This window comes from Chiloscyllium punctatum, chromosome 35 (assembly GCF_047496795.1).
Source record: "Chiloscyllium punctatum isolate Juve2018m chromosome 35, sChiPun1.3, whole genome shotgun sequence".
Taxonomy (NCBI): Eukaryota; Metazoa; Chordata; class Chondrichthyes; order Orectolobiformes; family Hemiscylliidae; genus Chiloscyllium; species Chiloscyllium punctatum.
Window position 1 is genome coordinate 11,272,921 of NC_092773.1, and position 20,403 is coordinate 11,293,323.

The following is a 20,403-nucleotide window of genomic DNA, read 5'->3' on the forward strand; positions in this document are numbered from 1 at the left end:
TGCCTTGAGTGCTCTCCCTGAAGGCAGGTTTCAGGCTTATTTTCTGATGATGCTTCATTTTGACTGAATTGCCTGTCTTGCCTATTTTGGTGAGTGATGGATTTGCCATTTCCTTCCACTCTTAGCGGAAATGCAACGACCACAGATTCCTTTTCCACCTTGAACAGAGCAGGAATTGAACTTGCGCCATTGGCATTATTCTGAACAACACACTTGCCACCAAGCTAATTTGTGACACTTGTACAATAATAAAATATTGGTTCATACAGCATGCAATCTCAGTTCAAGAATTATGTTTACTACATTTCAGCTCATCAATGCATGTCACTGTTCATTTTATGATTTAGTTTTGAGAATTACTGAAATGTGATTAATCTCAGTCAAGTGATATTAATGAATACTAATGCTTCTGAAAGAAGAAGTGTAAGTTGGAATTATTTTACAATGATTAGGTACAGGATTCTGTTTTCCCACCCTGCTTTCCAGGATACTTTGAAAAGACTTCACTGACACTCTGTCAAGATTTATGCCAGACATTCTCTGTTTACTGTACCTAACAAGAGTGAATGTTGTGTTCCTCTACTTACAGCAGCCATCAGAAGACAGGGAGTGTGGAGTACTTGGCATCCTGCCGGGGGACCCCTTGATCTGCAGGATAGATGGCAGAAGAGAGCTAGTGCAGAGGAGAAGGACAGAAGGGTGAAGTGGCCTCTTCCTGCCCTTCCGATGTTACATTCTTGTTGTCAAAGTAAGTGTACCAGTTGTAGACAAAACTTTGTGAATCAATAACATGGGTTCTGTATTTACCGATAAGACCATAGACAGTGAGTCAGTTCCACTGTAACACAGTAGTTCCGTTCTCCTGCAATCCCGTGTCCTAAGATAATCGCACAATAGAAGCAACATTTCAACTCATGGGGCCGGAATTGTGCTGTAACCAACACACATTTTAAAACTTTGTGCTTTAGAAATAGTGTCCCCAATTTGTCAACCATGTTCTAGCAAATGCGTGTTGATGAAATACGTGTTATAGCAAAATGATCTGGAGTTAATTGGGAGACAGTTATACATACCTTAGTCTTATTGTTTTTGTCCTAGACTGATGACAAGCCATGCGATGAACACAATCACATCATATTGAGGTGTGCAATGATTGACAGCAACTTAAGGTATATTTCTTCAAGGTATATGCAATCATATTTCATAGGGTATGGACGTTCTTTCTCCAGCACGTCTTCTCACCCACTTTTGGAGGTATCCTAAACAGACTGGTGTGTGCCAACCAATGAAATCCAAGCTTCAGATGTGGTGAATGGTGCCCACTTATACTGCTCCATGTGTCCATTTAGTGTTGTTTGCTTATCCTTGCAGCTGTCTTTTTGGCACTTTGAGGTAAACTTTGGGGTCATCTAAAATTGGAACCAAAATTTGGCCTTCAAGTAGACTTTCAAGTAGATGGATCTAATTGTCACTGAAACAAAAAGCATTTTCTACCAAAAAGCAACTACCACAAAAAAGAAATCCAAGTGTGCATCTGAGGACTTTAACCCGCTGTCAACCACATGTCACCCTTCAGCAATGACATCACACAAAGTGAACCAAATCTATTGCAGGCAACACAGCCAAGCTCCAGAAATATTTCAATGACTTTCTGGTCAAATGCAAATTCAGCATTGCTACCATTGCATTTTTGTTAACATTGACACTTATAGTGGAAAGTGGGATCAATATATCAATGAGAATGAAAATGAGACTGTCTTGATTGTGGCTAAGCACAAAATGAATTGGACTTGAAATGAAAACTGATGTCAGTCCATGTTGACTTCATATTCAGGTTTACATCTGTGTAAACATCCAGCACTGTGGAGTTTGAGGCTGGGCATGGGTGATAGGCCCTCAGGTGACACATGGCCACAACTAGTGCAACCCAGGTTTACTCCAAAATTCTCATGATGAAAATTGATTTCTTAAACAATATTACAGTAGAAATAATTGAAAATTAATAAATTTCAGGTAAAATGCATAAAATTCTCCAGCACATGAACAGACCATTTGGTCCAATACATCCATGTCATTGTTGATGCTCCATGTAAGCCCTCAATCATCCTACTTCTTCTGCTTTCTCTGCCTGGAACTGACCGAACCTCAATTTAAATGCATCTTTGCTCTTCACCTACATTATGTTTGTAGTCAATCTCAATCGTCGTTTGATGTTCATTCTGTATTAAACCTGACACACTGCAAACTGCCTTTCACGTGAATGAGCAGAGCCATCCATTCCTCAGTCATCCAGAAGTCAACCACAAAAACCACAACTACCACTTATAGACCTTGTTTTAAAATCATTATATGTGTCCCACATGACTTCATAACACCCACATCTTCAGAACATTTGTTAATCTCTTCATATTCTCTTTATCTTGCTCTTCCCTCCTCTGCGTGCAGGTATGTTCTTACACACACACACACACAATTACCTTTTAATAGAGTTAAAAGCTAGCAGTGACATTACCAAGTGTTCTTAATAAGATATAATGTAACATGTGCTGCAGCTACTGGACCTTTTGTTTGGCAAAGCGTTGGACAGGTAAGATGCCAAGTTTTGTTTCTCCCCAGTCAAATCACTCAAACTTGAACCCCTAAATCCCAATATGTGTTTGTTCAGTTTGTTTTTGAGAAAATCCTTGGGTGGCTTTAGTAGCAATCACATACAGACACCATGGGCCTATAAGCTGATTGGTCTCTGTCGATGCTGTCCTGATTTCACTTGTTGCAGTCATCATTAAAGACATGCTATATATGGTGAGTGAGGGGTCACTGCAGACCTTACAAAGGGAAGCTTAGTCACTTCCTCCCTGAGAGGACATTGCTAGTTTCAGGGAAGGGAGTTAGTGATTAGTTTAGATTGGGTTTTATCAGGAGGTAGTGTTCTCCTTCCACAAGCCTCAGAGATTGGGGAGAGCAATTATTCTGAACATTTTTCTACATGGTCATCTTTCTTTCTGTGTCAAAAGCATTACTGGAAGATAGGACTTCAGTTTATACTATGTATTGGACAGTGGGCAAGCTTGATGGACCGTGTAAGTCTTTAAACTTGTCGACACAGATTTAGGATTAACTCTGAGACTTCTGTGGCTCAGAGGTTTACTCAGTCAGTAGCTGACTGGAGGTCTGAAATAGTCCAGGAAGAAGGCAGATTACTACCTTCACCTCCGAGCAGTTAGGGACAGACAACACAAGCCTTGTCCACAACATCCATTCTATCCATGACCCACACACAAATCACAAAACGCAGACAGAAAGTTTGTCCAAATTCAATCCACATTTATTTTCAGATTTAATTGGAATAATCAGACTTGAAAGATAATGGAACAAACTTGTCCCAAACAACTTCACTACCCTATTCATCACAACTAATCAACTAATCTCCAATCCAGCCCAGGCCATGTGTGATCTCCAGGGAGAGGCAAAAAACCCGAGTTAAAATCCCAGGGCCAATATAGGGGAAAAAATCTCTGGGAAATTCCGCTCTGACCCCATGTGGCGATCAAAATGTGTCGATCAGTCTGGGCTTTGTCAGCTAAACGCTTCCCAAGGCAATTGCTTTCCTCTACTGACACCAACTGAACACTTTGCCAGGGAGCCTGGTCTCCCAACTGTCTGCAGTCAAGCACTGTGTTGGAAGTCACTCTTCAACACAAAGGCTTTGCCAATTCTGGTTTGCTGAAACTATCAGAACACATTGCTTCATGGCCTGGTCTCCCAAATGTCTGTTGTCTTGCTCCACACTCATGAATGAAAATTCTTCCTAATCCTTCCTCAGAATTGATTCCAGCAACACCCTTTAATTTGCAGAGAGCTGAACCCATTTCTTCAGTCTGCTAGGGACTCTCACTGATATGGAATGGGAACCGAAAGTCAGAAATGATTGGAACAGTAGCTCTGAAATATATACAAGGCCAAATAAGGTGGTGGTGGGGAGGGAGGGAAAGTCTGTTAGAGCATGACCTCCCTTTAAAGACATTTATTCCATGTCCTATCTCTGGAAGGCACACCCGCATCTTTCCTAGCTCCTGTACAATGTTAAATTGTAACACCAACAGACAATCCAGAATGAGGAAACAACAGACCAAATATTCCCCCAAAATCCTGGGGGGGGGAGGGGGGTTGAAAAAAGCCACATCAGTTGAAGAAACAAAGAATACCTTCTAAAGGAGCAGTTTGTCAAGGATCAGGTTTCCAAGACTCTGATCATTATCCGAGCCTTCTCCATGTACTTCTGGTAACAAGACAAGCAAGTACTGAGGACGAGGAGGCTGGAGGGAGCCTGTCAGGAAGCAGACACTGAAGTGAGCACAGACAGGCATGATAAAAGTCAGCATTACCCATTAATATGCCACATTACTGCTTGACCCTCAGCTCCTAGCCATTGTATCTGAATGTTCAGATCCACCAATCAGGAGTGAGCAGACTCTGAATCTGTTTCAGCTTCCCATTTGGTTTGAATGCTGGTGCCTGTTAATTGCACTTCTCGCAATTTGGCATTGGAGCAGGATTTCCCTTGCCTGGTCCACCCTTTGCACTCTTGAGTCCCAGTTGGAGTCTTGGAGTCTGAGTCTTGCCGTGTGTGGTGGTAGTCAGAATGAAAACTGAAGATTCCCTCTCAAAAAGAAGGGTCATCTTTCATCACCAACTAACCTGGCTTTCTCTGTGGGCTCCTGAAGTTAGCCTGGCAGTATTCAACACCGGAATGTAGAACCGTAGTGTGATGTCAGGGATGGGTTAACCAGAGCAACCATCTGCTGTCATATTCCATAGTATCCTGGAGATCAGGCAACCTGGAGCAACAGGATCTTGAAGCTAAAGAGCAAAAGAGGGTGCAGCCTCCGCCCAAATGTTTGAGCTCCTCCAGTAGATTGGTCTTGGTCTGGTGAGATGACCAAATTGATTGATCTGGTAACCAGTACCCCGACATCTTGAAAAGATCAGGATGACCTCAGTGGAGATTATCCATTTCAAAAGGTGAACTACACAGCGTGGCATTGAACTGAGTGTTGTGCTGTTCACCCACTGCCAAATCGAGTGGCAAGAGTGTCAACACACTGTCCTTTACGCATCAATGGGAGGCAACAGGTCACCTTGACAGAAGAATCAAGGATGGGGTCCCTAACCTGTTTGTCAACATCCTGGACCATCATATTGCCTGTCTGTAAACACAATGTCTCACTCTGCAACTGCGTCTGACAGCAGTCAATATCCTCTCATATCATTCACACTCCGAAACACAACCATGTCCTAAACCATTATGCTGAAGAGCCTCCTATGGCAGTACTATGCATCCCTGGAGAATACTGTCCCCTGAGACAATCATCAGACGTCTTAAGAAAGGAGAGAGAGAGCTGTGGAACGATTCTTGGCAGATGGATAATCATCCCCAGAAAGCTGAAGTGAAAATGTTTCAAAAACAGTTAATCCTGGATAAAACAACCCCCAAGTCATTGCCCCAAATAGCCAGAACAGCCACTTATAGATGGTTTCTCTGAGATTCAAACCAAACCACATTGTGAGAAACCTGGGGGTTGAAACATTTGGCTTGCAGTAAATGATCATTTGGTGAGTTTTACTTGGTCGACAAATAGAACTGAAATTCCACAGATCCTGTTTCAAACAGGAGGTTAGTTTATGAGAATCTTGGGATAGGAAAGATCTACTTTGAAAACAATTTCAGGAAATTCTAAATGTTGCTTCAAATAAGTTTACATTATGTTCATGGAAGGACTCCAAACAGTGAGTTGGACTATGCATCAATTAAGCTGAGAAGTTTGAGATTTTTTGAATGCAGGATCTCAGAGTTCATGTCTATTATAAACCAAGAGAGTTCTGGCTTGAAGTGCCTATATTTCATATGCTAGCAATGCCTGTGTTGAGGAGGAAATCTATAAGGATGGATTGGTTGGAAGAGGTTTGAAGGGATGATCAAGCAATCTCAATGCTTGTCTGAATCTTTAGGCCAGTCCTCAGAACAAGATTAAACTTTCATTGTTTGATAAATATCTGGTTTGATTTATCCCCAAGATGTGCAGATTAGGTGGATTAACCAGGAGGATTACAGGGTTAGGGTAGGGGGACGGATCTGGGTGGGATGCTCTTTGGAGGCTGGTGTGGACTGATGGGCCAAATGGCTTGCTTCCACACTATCAGAATTCTGTGATTCTATTTGGAGAAGAACAGAATTTGATCTAAGTTGGGTTTCATTAATAAGTAATGACACTTCACTTTTAATATCTTTCGTTTTACTGATTATTTCAGTGAGTGTGCAATTCCTGCTGCAATAGCAGGTTCTTTAATTATGGTATGATGTTTGCTTAAACCAGGAACCTTGTGGCTTCATTCTATGAACAAGCATTTGAGTTTTCTGACCTTTTAAATAAAATTAAAATGTTATTGGTCTCCACAGAGATCATGACATAATGTAAAACACATTACTGAAACAAGCTGATGATCACCAGATGATCACCAACCAGGGATCAACAAGGCCAGAGGAAAGAAATGACATTTGAGTTCAGAGTTTCTGATCCATGCTTAGAGTGAGTTCTGTTATTTTACCATTTTAAATAAGCTCTAACCTTCCTCGAAATACTCCTCAAAAGCATTAATTCAATTTACTGTTTGAACACCCATAATGTTGCCCATGCCCCAACCCCTCGACCCCTCATTCTGTGTAAGACCAAGTCTATCGACTCATAATGTGATCAATAACTGAAAGAAATAGAAAGATTGATACTGTATCATATACCATATGCTGTTCCATTCAGAGTTGCTCTATGTTGCAGTTTTCCCTTTCTTCTCTCAGCTCAATCTCTTCTCCGGCTCTGCATCTAATCCCTCTCTTTAACCCATTCTGTCTCCTGTCTCTCACTGAAACTTCTGCATTAGGTCCACTTGCCTACATTCGGTCCATATCCTTCCAAATCTTTCCTGTTCATGTACCTGTCCAAATGTCTTTTAAATGTTGTAATTGTACCTGCATCTTCCACTTCCTCCAGCAGTTCATTCCACTCATGAACCATCCTCTGTGTTAAAAAGTTGTCCCCCCCGGGTCTCTTTTAAATCTTTTTCCTCTCAGCTTAAAAATGCCCCTTCGTTGGGACTATTTCTTCTTCACTTGTCATTGGCTTTCCAGTGATGAAAAGGTTGTTCAGGAAAATTAGTTGAGATTGCCTGGTTTCAATTTGCATGATTGAACTTTGAGATCTGGACTTTTGATTCAGTGGGTGTCGTTGTCACTTAGACTTTCACATGAACAGATACAAGCAAACCTTTCAGAGCAACGTTAAAAATCACACAACACCAGGTTATAATCCAATTGGTTTAATTCCTTCATCAGGATGGAGCAGCGCTTCGAAAGCTAGTGCTTCCAATTAAATCTGTTGGACTGTAACCTGGTGTTGTATGATTTTTAACTTTGTCCACCCCAGGCCAACACGGCATCTCCAAATCATTTCAGAGCAACTTCTTTTACATTATCAGCTGCTTGGTACTGTCTCCGTTCTCCGTTCTCCAATCAAATCACAAACTAAGGCAGTCTAGATTTTCTCTCCGACCCAGATCATTCCTAAAATGAAAAACCAGTTGGATGGTGAGTACAGTTACCTTGTTTTCTCTCTGACTGCTTGTGCAACCTCGTGCCTCAGATTAATTCAGTCTACAAACAAACCTATTGTGATGTTTGCTCTCTCTGTGAAGTATGGTATGAGGTCACACTTGTCCTGTGAGGTCATGCTTTAACCTTTCCAGTTCAAGGGACCTCACCGGATTCAAACCAGGAGTTAGAAATACCCTCTGTTTTCTGAGGTTAGAATATGTTGCTTTCCCAGACTATAATGACAAGCTTCTAGTTTCATGATGCAAAGAATTGGGTGTGTGGGAGATGGGCAGTCATGGGATTATCAGGATACTCTTTGTTCCCCTGCTCTTCGTGGTACCGAATAAATATTCATCAATATTCACCAATGTTCATCAAACTAAGAAGAGTTTTTCAGTGAAGAACTGAGCATGAGGTTCAGTCACTATCATGAACTAGACTCCAGTTTTTGGATTGACTGAGATCTGCTAATAGTGAAGAGCAAATGTCTTGTCCCCAGAGTGGGGGAGTTCAAAACTAGGGCCATTTTTTCAGCTGAGAGGAGAAAGATTGAGAAGAGACCAGGGGAGGGGGCAACTTTTTAACACAGAGGATGGTTCATGAGTGGAATGAACTGCTGGAGGAAGTGGAAGGTCCAGGTACAATTACAACATTTAAAAGTTATTTGGACAGGTACATGAACAGGAAAGATTTGGAAGGATATGGACCGAATGCAGGCAAGTGGGAACAGTTTAGTTTGGGACATTAACGAACAACGATGCCACATTAAGAACTTTAGACCAACCTTGCAAACCTTACAAAATTCTCTCTGGTCAGCTGGTCGATGACTGGCTTGTGTTCACTTGGTAAAGTCAAGCTGATCTGTCTGATCACCTTCTTTCCAAGACAGATCAACCACAGCAAATGCAGTTACTTTGCCTTGCTTGTATTTGCTTGGGCAGCCTCCTGCCTCAGACTAAGTTAGTGATGTCTGATCTCTCTGTAATGTACTGTGTGAAGGTCACACATGTCTGTGAGGTCATGCTTTGACCTTTTAGGTTCAAGGAGTCTCACCTTGATCAAACAGTCTGTTAGAAAAAGCATTCTGTTTTCTGAAATTAAACTGATATTCTAGAATGCACGAACCAGTTTTCAGTCCCTGACACCTCCTTCTTTTACATGTCTTTAATCTGAGCAGCGCTTGTATGCACAATGTTCAAACTGACAACTTAGATTTTGTCCATTTAATCTGGAGGCTATATTGATCACAAACCATAGTTGTGTCAGAAATATGTACCTGCAGGGAAGGAGTTATAGTGAGAAACATATAATTTCCCTGGAAAACTCAAACATCTGCAAGCTGGCATGTTCAACACAAAATGTAACAGCGACTGTCACTGAAATTAATTTATGCCCATTCTGCAGGTTTGTTTAAACCTTTGTGTAATTTGTCTCGGTCCTCCTCGGTTTTGACTGTCCCCTCAAATTTCATCTCCTCGGCCCAACCATCTTAAGCTACTTCATCAATCCTCCATCACAAGGTCAGAAGTGGGGATTTTTGCTGATGATTGCAGTGTTCAGCGTCCTAAGGGACTTCTCAGTTGGAAAGGAGTTCATACTAAGATACAGCATAACCTGGACAACATTTAGATTTGTCTGATAAGCGCAAGATCAAATTTACATGACAGAAGTGCCAGGTAAAGACCAGACAGAATCTCACTGTCATCCTTTGAGTTTCAATTGCAAAATCATTGCTGACTTCTGCATAACCAAATCCCGAGGATGACAATTAACCAGAACTGAACTGAAGATGCACTCCAAACACTATGCTTATGAGAGTACAGGTTGGAGACTCAGAATTGTGAAATGAGCAACTCACCTTCTGACTCCTCAGATCTGACCCATCATCTCCCACTAATGAATCACAATTGTGATCGAGTATTCTCCACCTTCCTGAAAGAGTGAAACTGCAATTACATTCAAAACATTCAACACCAACCCGGAAGCATGCTGAACTGGCACCCCCGATCACCACCTTCAAACATTCCCATCTGCAGGCTGCACAGAGGAGCAGTATGTGCCATTTACTCTGGAGTAATGTGTGAAATCTCCTTTGATGCCATCTTTCAAAACCATGAATTTTTTCATCTAAAAGGATAAAGGTTGCAGATTCATGGGAATGGCACCTCCAAACAGTTCCATTCCAAGCCACACACCATCCTGATTTGGAAGTATATCATAGTTCCTTCACTGTTGCGAGATCATAGTCCAGGAATTCTCACATAAACTATAAGGTATCGGAACAGATTTGGCTATTCGGTCTATCAAATCTGCTCCACCACTTGATCGTGGCTGATAGGTCTGTCAATCCTATTGTCCTGATTTCTCTCTGTAACCCTTGATTCCCTTGCTCATCTATCTATTGACACTCAATGACTTGGCCTCAGGAGTTCTGTCCACAGATTCACCATCCTCTGGCTGAATAAATTCCTCCTCATCTCAGATCGAAAGGATTGTTCCTTCACCCTGAAGCTGTACCATAAGATCTACTTATGAAAACATCTTCTCCATGTCCACTCAATCCAAGCCTTTGAGAACTGTGTAAGTTTCAGTGAGATTCCTGGTCATCCTTCAAAATTCCATCAACTACACACTCAGAGTCCTCAACTGCTCATCATATGACAAGCCCCTCATTCACAGGACTACTCTTGGAGTCCCTCCAAGGCCAGAATACATTTTCTGGATAGGGGACCCAAAACTGCTCAGAATATTCCAAATGCATTCTAACCAGAGCCTTATATAGCCTCAGCAGTACATTTCTGCTCTTGTATTCTTGAAATGAATGCTAATATTGCATTTGCTTTTCTAATTACCAACTGAACCTGCATGTTCATGTGATAGTATTGTATCTTTAAGAGGGATTTGTTCTCTGCTGTTCTTTTGCAGAGTGGTGTTATCAACCTGGAGCCAGAATGTCTGCCTCAGAAGTAGGAGATAAACAGCTTTCAGCTCCATGATTTAAAGAAAAAATTAGACAAAAGAAGCATGAGTGTGTGGAATCAGTCTCACACAGAGTTTCAGTTTTGCTTTCAGTTAAGGTTGGGGTTGAAGCTGCTGGCTACAGCTCTCTCTGCTGTAGCTAAAACATTTACTGCTGCAAGTTGTTCATTTTGGTTTTCCTTTCTTCTGGACTGGTGACAGCACGTGAGAAAATGTTTCCTTGAATTTTCCTTTGTCAAGGGCATGTTTTTGGGATGTTGCTCTCTTGGAACTGTTGATGATTTGCAGTTTAATAAAATATATTGTTTTGCTAAATATATTGATAGAATTAAAGTTATGCCAATTTTTTTTATTGTTTGTGTTTTAACTGTGTTGTAAGAATAAAGTGTGGGTTTGCCTAAAGCCTAGTAGGGAACCAATCGAATCACACCTGGGACATAGCGCCTTCCACTTGTCTTAAAATCAGATAAATTTCGGGTCTAGCCTATTTCCTTGATATATTTTGAGGGGTTTGGTCTGGTCCATAACAGTAACCTTAGGAGCACGTGTCCAGGATTCCCTTAAGTCCCTTTGTGCTCCAGATTTCTGAAGCCTTTCCACATCTGGAAAAAGCGTCTACATATCTATTTTTTTCTCCCAAAGTGCATAACCTCACAATTTCCCACATGGTATTCCAACTGCCACTTCTCTCCTAGCCTGTCTAAGTCCTTCTGCAACTTCTTTAATCCTACCTGCCCCTCCACCAATCCTTGTGTCATCTGCAAACTTAGCCATAGTGCCCTCAGTTCCTTTGTGCATATGGTTAGTGTATAATGTGAATTGTGGTCCCAACACTGAACACTGGAGAACTCCACTCGCAACTGGCTACCTTTGTGATAAAGACTCTTTCTCCCTCCTCTCTGCCTTCTGCCAGTCAGCCAATCCCTGTCCACGCTAGGATCTTGCCCCTGCCATCATGGGCTCATCTTATTTAGCAGACTCCTGTATGGCAACTTATTAAAGGCACTCTGAAAACAAAAGAAAATCACATCCACTGGCTATCTTTTGACTAACTTGACCCTCCTGAAAGAATTCCAACAAACTTCTTGGGTATGATGTCCTCTTGAAGAAACCACTCAGGCATTCTTTACAGACTGCTTCACTGTAACACCGACACTCTTCCCAGTTATGACATTCTTGTCTACCACTATCATATGACCTGCGTCAGCTCAAGAGGAAGGCTTACCATCAGCTTCTAAAGGGCAGGAAGATATGGACAACAAATGTTGGCCATGTTTGCAATACTTACATATCCCATGAAGAATTAAAATAATCTGTTAATTTAGATGTTGCATTTTGATTTCAAATCCAGATTTTTGATAAGAATTGTGATTCATTGTGGAATGACACTTGCCACCTTTTGCCCCGTGACTATCCCTAACTTCTACTTTCTGTCAAGTGATCCATACTAATCCATGTCACCTGACTCCTCATATGTATTCATTAAGCTGTGATGTGTCATCTTATTGGAAGCATTTTAAGAAGCTCCAAATGACTGAATGAAGTAACACAGTCTTGAATCAGGATTTTGGCTTTTGAAGTCCATGTTCACCATTCATTGTTAAATATTTGGTTTCTAGAGTTGTAATAATCTCTTCTTTCCTCACACTCATGCTTCATACATTATCTGTAATTCCCTGGGTTTGTTCTATTTTCCTTCTTAAATAGCGTTGAAACATTAGTTTTCAATCAATCTTCTTGTACTAGAAAATTCTTTCATTAATTACCACCTGACTTGACTATATAATGTATTAGCTGGTATCCCATATTCTGCCCTCCATAACCTTGAATCCATCCAAAACTCTGCAGCCCTTAGCTTAACTCACAATACAATGCATTCTCATATCTCATTGGTGCTTACTGGCATACATTCGATTTTCATCAGGCACAGTGTTGATTTTAAATTTCTCACTCTTCTTTTTACATTTCTCCACAACCTCAACCCTCCCTATCATATATCTATCAAAGTGAATGTCCCCTCCCTCCCCAGCACCTGTGCGATGTTAAATTTTCGCACACCCCAACATTGTTTGTAAACGGAATTTGAACATAAGGGACAGGAGTGGGCAACTTGGCCCCTCAATCCAAGGATTATGAGGGTGAGAAGATTGGAGGGAGCCTGTGTAGGAACAGATACTTCAGTGACCAGGAACAGAATGATAAAAAGTGTGTATCAACCATGAGTTTTTATTTTATTCATTCACAAGCTTATGCTTGGCACTAGGAAGCGTTGCATTTAACAACCAAAAGAGATGTTCTGTCACCCATGGGACTTTCCGACTTGAGAAGAAACCTCAATTTGTCCAGTTACATAGACATTGTCACCATTAGAGCAGGACAGAAGCTGGGCTATCTGCGGAAATTACCTCAAACCTGATACAGCAACTGTCTGGATAAAAATGTTTCCTCTGAATTTGTGACTGGATTTATCAGTGACCACCTGATTCAGGTCTTGTGCTCTATGTCTACTTTGTCAAACCATTTCAGAACCTTCAAGAGCCTTATCAAATCACTTCTCAGTCAAAACAACGTAAAATACTGCAGGGGACTTTCTACCATGTGGAGGAGTTGAAACAAATACCATTGATGTATTAATGGGAAACAGGATAAGAACATGAGGGAGAAACAAATAGAAGGCTAGTTTGATGGGGATTAAACTGAAGATGTAGGAAAGTACTTGTGTGAGTGCAAACATCAACATGGACCAGCTGGGTTGAATAACTGGTAACTGCTGAGAATACTCTGAAAAACCCAGTCTTTTATTTTTAACCCTCCTCACCTCAAGGGGCTGAGAATAAATCTAGCATCTCTTCTAACATCATGGCTGGGATAAGTGAACTCAGTGCAGATTGAGAGTTGAAACCTGCTGCATTTTCAAAGTGCACTGGGGACCCCAGAATATGGAGACATGAAAAGAAATTGAAAAACATGCACCATATCTCATCTTTCAGAGATGTCTCAAAGCATTTCATGCACAATGAAATGGCATTACTACTGTTATTGAGAAACAGTGTTAAAGCTATGAATAAAAATAAAACACTCCTCATTTTGAGATTACATTTCACAATCATTTTATGCATTAACTTTATTGTTAGCAAAACTGTTCAAGGTATTTCTGGGAACATGCCTAGGAAAAATCTATCTTGGCTGCCCTTGTTCTTTGTCACATGAGAAAAGATTAACTTGTTGTTACTCCAACTGTAATTTAGCAGTTCAAACAGAACAACAATTGTTGTGATACATAATAAATTTCAATTCTGAACAATGGATGTGTTTGGAAAGTGAATTCATACAACACAGTTTTCATGTCATGCATTTACATGATACTGTTGGTTTATGCAGGGAGAGATCATGACTTCCTGTGAGACCATTGCCTGTGGTTTTCACACAAGAGTTACAAAGTATTGACTTTTCTTAATTACTCACAGTATGTGGGTATCACTTGCGAGGCCAGCATTTATTTCTTGTCCCCGATGGCCCTTGAGAAGATAAACCGCTGCAGTCTGTGTGCTTTAGGGAAACCCACACTGCTATAAGGGAAGGATTTCCAGGATTTTCACCCAGCAGCACTGAAGGAACAGTGATAAATTTCCAAGTCTGTATGGAAAGTCGCCTGGAGGAGAACTTGCAGGTGGTAGTATTCCCATGTATATGTTGCTCTTCTCCTTCCAGTGGAAGTGTTTGTGGGTTTGAAAGGTGCTGCCTGAGGAACTTTGGCAGAGAGTACACACTGCTGCAACTGAGTATCATTGTCCGAGTGAGTGAATGCTTGTGACTATGGAACCAATCAAAGTGGGCTGCTTTGTTCTGGATGATGTCAAGCTTTTTGAGTATTGTTGGAGCTGCAACGATCCAGGTAAGGGGGGAGTATTCCATCACACTCCTGACTTATGCCTTGGAGATGGTAGACAGGCTCTGGGGCATCGGGACATAGAGTCACAGAGATGTACAGCATGGAAACAGACCCTTCAGTCCAACTTATCCATGCTGACCAGATATCCTAAATTAATTTAGTCCCATTTGCCAGCACTTGGCTCACACCATCTCAAACCTGCTTATTCATATACCCATTCAGATGCCTTTTAAATGTTGTCATTGTACCACTTCCTCTGGCAACTTGTTTCATGCACGCACCACCTTTTGCATGAAAATGTTGCCCCTTAGGTCTCTTTTAAATCTTTCCTCTCTCACCCTAAACCTATGCCTTCCAGTTCCGAATTCCCCGACCCCAGGGAAAAGACCTTACCTGTTTACCTTGTTCATGTCCCTCATTTTATAAACCTCATTTTATAACGTGACCCCTCAGCCTCCGATGTTCCAGGGAAAACAGCCTCAGTGTATTCAGTCTCTCCCTATAGCTCAAACCTTCAACCCTGGCAACATCCTTGTAAACACTAACTGTTAGACATCTGCGGATGAGGTTGCAGGGGTATCCGTTCTTGACGAATACTCTGTAGAGGTGTTCTTCTTCTCGTCATAGGTCGGGAGTGCTGCAGTGTGTTTAGCCCTTTTGAACAGGGTCCTAATGCAGCTTCTCTTGTATGTGTTGGGGTGGTTGCAGATGTAATTCAGGACCTGGTTGGTGTGTGTGGCTTTCCTGTACACTTTTGTGGTGCATTCACTGTTGTGTGTTCTTTGTACCATCACAAGCATCAACTCCCTCCACCACTGACACTCAGTAGCAGCAGTGTGTACTACCTACAAGATGCACTGCAGTAATTCATCAAAGATCCTCAGACAACATCTTCCAAACCCATGACCACTTTCATCTAGAAGGACAAGGTCAGCAGATACATGGGAACAACACCACCAGCATGTTCCCCTCCAACCCACTCACCATCCTGACTTGGAAGTATATCACTCTTCCTTCAGTGTTGCTGGGTCAAATCCTGGTAGTCCTTCCATAATAACATTGTTGGTCTACCGACAGCCTGAGGACTGCAGTGGTTCAAGAATGCAGCTCACCATCCCCCACCTTCCTAGGGACAACAAGGGATGGGTAATAAATTGTGTCCAGCCACTTATGCCCCATAAATGAATAAAAAGAGATAGTGCATCCACTGTGTGCCAGTGTGAATGGAGTGAACATGAAGGCAATGAAAGGCACGCCAATCAATTGGACTGCTTTGTCAAAAAATGTGTTAAGCTCCTTGAGATTTTTTGACATGACACTCATCCAAGAAAGGGACTATCTCACTCCTCGCTTGTGACATGTAAGTGGTATACAGTACATGTTTTTGATGAATCATGATGTAAGTTATTTAACACAGAATTCCTAGCTTGACCTACAGCCTCCTTCCCTCTCCACATTCCTGATGAAGGATTTATGCTCGAAATGTTGAGTCTCCTGCTCTTCGGACGTTGCCTGACCTGCTGTGCTTTTCCAGTACTACTCTAATCTTGACTTTCATGAGGGTCAACTGTGTCCCAGTTCGGAGCAACATTGCACACAAGTCAGTAGATTCCAAATTCAAACTCCCCTCTGAGGTGAGAATGCAAAACTCAGGGCTAACCCTCCAGTGCACTAACTGAGGGGACATGTGCTGCATGTGAATTAAAATTGAGGCTCTCTCCACCAGTTTGAGTGAATGTAAAAGATTCTATGACACTGCCTTGACAAAGAGTAGGTGGGTTTTCTCTGACATCCTGGTGAATATTTAATGCTCAATCAACAAATCAGAAATAAAACTGGTTATCTTATTATTATTTTGTTATTTGTAGTTTGTTGTTGAGTGCCACCTTTCTGAAAATGAACGGTGACTACAGTTGAAAAAGTAATTCAGTGGCAGTAAAGTGCTTGAAGACCTATAATGGTCATGAAATCACTGTATATATGTATGTATTTCTGTTTTTTTCCCTTCTTTACATCTTCTTCTTTAGTTATCAAAGAAAAGTCAATAGTTGCCCTGAATATCTGGATTGAGTGAACCAAGAACGGAACAGACATGTTGTCCATTATTGGAAACTGAAAGCCAAGGTGTATTGTATTCATTTGATGGTTTCAGCTTTTCATTGACTATTAATTATACTTTTCTGTTGCAAAGTCAGTGAATTGAAATTCTAAAAATCAGACCAAGGAAACATGTCAGGTTTCTCATTCGTGTGAGACACGTTTCTATCCCAATGCAAACCAAATTTTCCACGTACTATTCAGATAACTTTCAAATTGAATGTTGACATCTGTGGGAATCTATTTTTTGTAACTGGCTGTATCTTAAGTATCTGTCTTTAATGGGAATATCAGTTATTTTCTTCATTCATGGGATATTGACATTGTTGATAAAGTCAAAATTGTTGCCTAATCCTACTTACTCTTTTAAATTGTTAGTGATGAGTTGCCTCCTTGAATTACTGCAATCATTCATTTGGACTCAGTGATCTGTTTCCAAGTCAGAATGCTGAGTGATTTGGAAGGCAACTCACAGATATTCCCATATGGCTGCTGCCCTTCTTCTTGTAGACAGTTGAGGTTATAGGTTTGGAGGCTGGTGTGGAACAAGTCTTGGTAAATTGCTGCACTGCATGTTGTAGATGGTACATCTTGCAATCAGGCTCCATATTGGAAGGGATGAATTTTTAAGGTATCAATCAAGCAGGCTTCTTTGCCCCAGATGTTGTCAAGCTTCTTAACAGTATTTTAGAGCTCCAATGGCTCAAGTTCACAATGTTCCAAATGTATCTTGAAGGTGGTGGAAAGGCTTTGCTGTATCAGGTTTGAGGTAATTGCCACAGATAGCCCAGCTTCTGTCCTGCTCTAATGGTGACAATGTCTATGTGACTGAACAAATTGAGGTTTCTTCTCAAGTAGGAAATTCCCATGGGTGACAGAACATCTCTTTTGGTTGTTAAATAAGTTGAGTATAGATCAGATTTTCTAGCTCTTGCTCAGTTTGAGGTTAATGCCCTTGTTTTTGAATGATATTCTTTCAGTTCATATTTACTTAGGACCTCAATTATCACGTATTCTGTAATAAGAAGAAATACAGAACTGGTGGTCTCTTAAAGCTTCTGGGTTGCCTGCAAACTTTAATTGCTCCTCAACCCTCAGGAACATGGTTTTCACATCAAATGTTCATGATGTTGGGGATGCATTAAAATGATGATTATTTCTCAATGTCCAGTCGTGAATTCTAGTATTGAATGTTCTTTCTTGGTCCAGATGCAATCGTTCTCTTTCCCGTTTGATTCTGTCTCAATATGGAACTTAAATCTAAGCCAAATGCTATTCACAAAGATTTGAAAATAATGCAAGTTATGAGGCAGAAGGAGGCCATTTGGCCTATTGTGTCTGCACCAGCTCTCCGCATGAGCGTCATTGCTAAATACCATCCTCCTGCCTTTTCCCTGTGACTCAGCACATTGGTTCTCTTCTGTTATGGACCAGGCCAGAACCCTTCAAAACATTTCAAGAAAATAGCCCCAACCCTAACTTTGCTCGTTGTTTTAAGAGTTGTAAAGTGGATATTACAGCTGGTCACACCACTTATTTTTAAACAAAACAGAATTTATTTACAAAATTGCTGAATGAAATACAAACAAAAGAGAACAGAACACCGAGTAACTTAACCTGTCTGAAAATCCAACAGATTATCCAAATTCCTGCAACGATCCCCATAAACACTCCTTGGAAAACAAGGTTAAATCAAATGCAGAATCTCACAGGAGAGAGAGAGAGGTAGCAGCATGGAAAATGCTCTTCCATGTCACTGTTTCTTAGACCAGCAGCCTCAAACTGACTGACAGCTTTCAATGAACAGCCAGCCTGCTAAAACCCAAACCAAACCAGAGAAAAGCTGAGCTGGGAGAACTGTCCACTCCCTGTTCATTCTACAAGTTTCTTTTTTAAAACTTGAAAGCATTCTCAAGTAGATCAACCCCAGACATTTTGCAGTCTGTGCCTCTACGACGTCCTGAAAAAAAAAGCCACGGACAACCTAACCTTGTTAAAGGAGCAACATCACCATATCTTCATGCCCTCTTGAATGCCTCAATTTTAAGCTGCCTTCACCACACTTGCAGGCTGTACATTCTAAACCCTCATGACTCACTCTTTGGACAGGTTTATTTTCAAATTGCATGTACTCCTTTTGTAAATCACATGAAAATGGTGACCTCTTCTTCTGGATCACTTAATGGGTGTAAATAGTGGGTAGAATTGTCCCGGTCCCTGAACGACATCAAACTATCATCATTAATCCAGGATTTCAAGACTGGGGGCACATTTTTAAGGTGAAACGAGAGAGATTTAAAAAAGACATGAGAGGCAGATCTTTTTCACAGAGGGTGGTTCATGTGTGGAATGAATTTCCCAAGGAAGTGGTAGATGTAAGTACAATTACCACATTTACGACATGTATAGGAAAGGTTTGGAGGGATATGGAGCAGGAGCAAGTAGGTGTGATGAGATTAGTTTGGGATTATGTTCAGCATAAGCTAGCTGGACCGCAGGGTCTGTTTCCGTGCTGTGTGAGTCTTTGACTCTATAACCCATTTGTTCTTGCAAACTACCAATCCATCTTCAACCTTCCTTTTCAAGTCCTTGAACATGACGTTGCCTTTAAAAATCTCTGCCCATCTTTCCCACAAATTGATGTTTGGATTTCTCCACCTGTGCCACTTGAAACAAACTAACAAGACAGCAGAGGCAACCATGATCCATCATTCTTCTCATTCCAAGGATCAAGCTCATTCTTATGCGTTGAGCAAATAATTTAATCCCCTGTGGTTATGAGATACCAGTGAGGCTAACAAGCAATGTGTTCTTTGAGTGGTTTTCCAACAGGTTTGAGATTCTCAGGGGAACGTAGCACGAATAGCCAAGTTTCTGGTATTGAGACTGGCTCTGATGCAACGAGGAGTATGTCGACTTCCAAGAGATCAATTGTGTTCGGGGATTCTGTAGTCAGAGGTACAGACAGACGTTTCTGTGGCCAGCAGAGAAAAAGCAGAATAGTGTGTTGTTTCCCTGGTGCCAGGATCAAGGATGTCTCAGAGAGGATGCAGAATATTCTCACGGGGGAGAGGGACCAGCAAAAGGTCATTGTCCACATTGGAGCCAATGATATAGGAAGGGAAAAGGTTGAGATTCTGAAGGGAGATTACAGAGAGTTAGGCAGAAATTTAAAAAGGAGGTCCTCAAGCGTAGTAATATCTGGATTACTCCCAGTGCTATGAGCTAGTGAGGGCAGGAATAGGAGGATACAGCAGATAAATGCTTGGCTGAGGAGCTGGTGTATGAGAGAAGGCTTCATATTTTTGGATCATTGGAATCTCTTTTTGGGTATAAGTGTCCTGTACAAGAAGGACAGATTGCACCTACATTGGAAGGGGACTAATATACTGGCAGGGAGATTTGCTAGAACTGCTTGGGAGGATTTAAACTAGTAAGGTGGGGCAGTGGGACCCAGGGAGATAGTGAGGAAAGAGATCAATCTGAGACTGGTACAGTTGAGAACAGAATGGTCAGGGCAAGCAGGGCCAAGGTTGGACTAATAAATTAAACTGCATTTATTTCAATGCAAGGGGCCTAACAGGGAAGGCAGATGAACTCAGGGCATGGTTAGGAACATGGGACTGGGATATCATAGCAATTACAGAAACATGGCTCAGGGATGGGCAGGACTGGCAGCTTAATGTTCTAGGATACAAATAGAACACAGAACATAGAACAATACAGCACAGAACAGGCCCTTCGGCCCACGATATTGTGCCGAACCTTTGTCCTAGCTTAAGCACCTATC

The 20,403-nt window shown here is 41.4% G+C and overlaps 1 long non-coding RNA gene across 1 annotated transcript in view; it reads left to right on the forward strand.

The window, feature by feature from the left end:
• The first annotated feature begins 610 nt into the window (after nt 1-610).
• LOC140459833 (uncharacterized) overlaps nt 611-20,403 on the forward strand; it is a 217,699-nt gene continuing 197,906 nt past the window's right edge. The window contains exon 1 of the long non-coding RNA XR_011953879.1: nt 611-748. This is a non-coding gene — a long non-coding RNA (uncharacterized lncRNA). The remainder of the gene's footprint in view (nt 749-20,403) is intronic.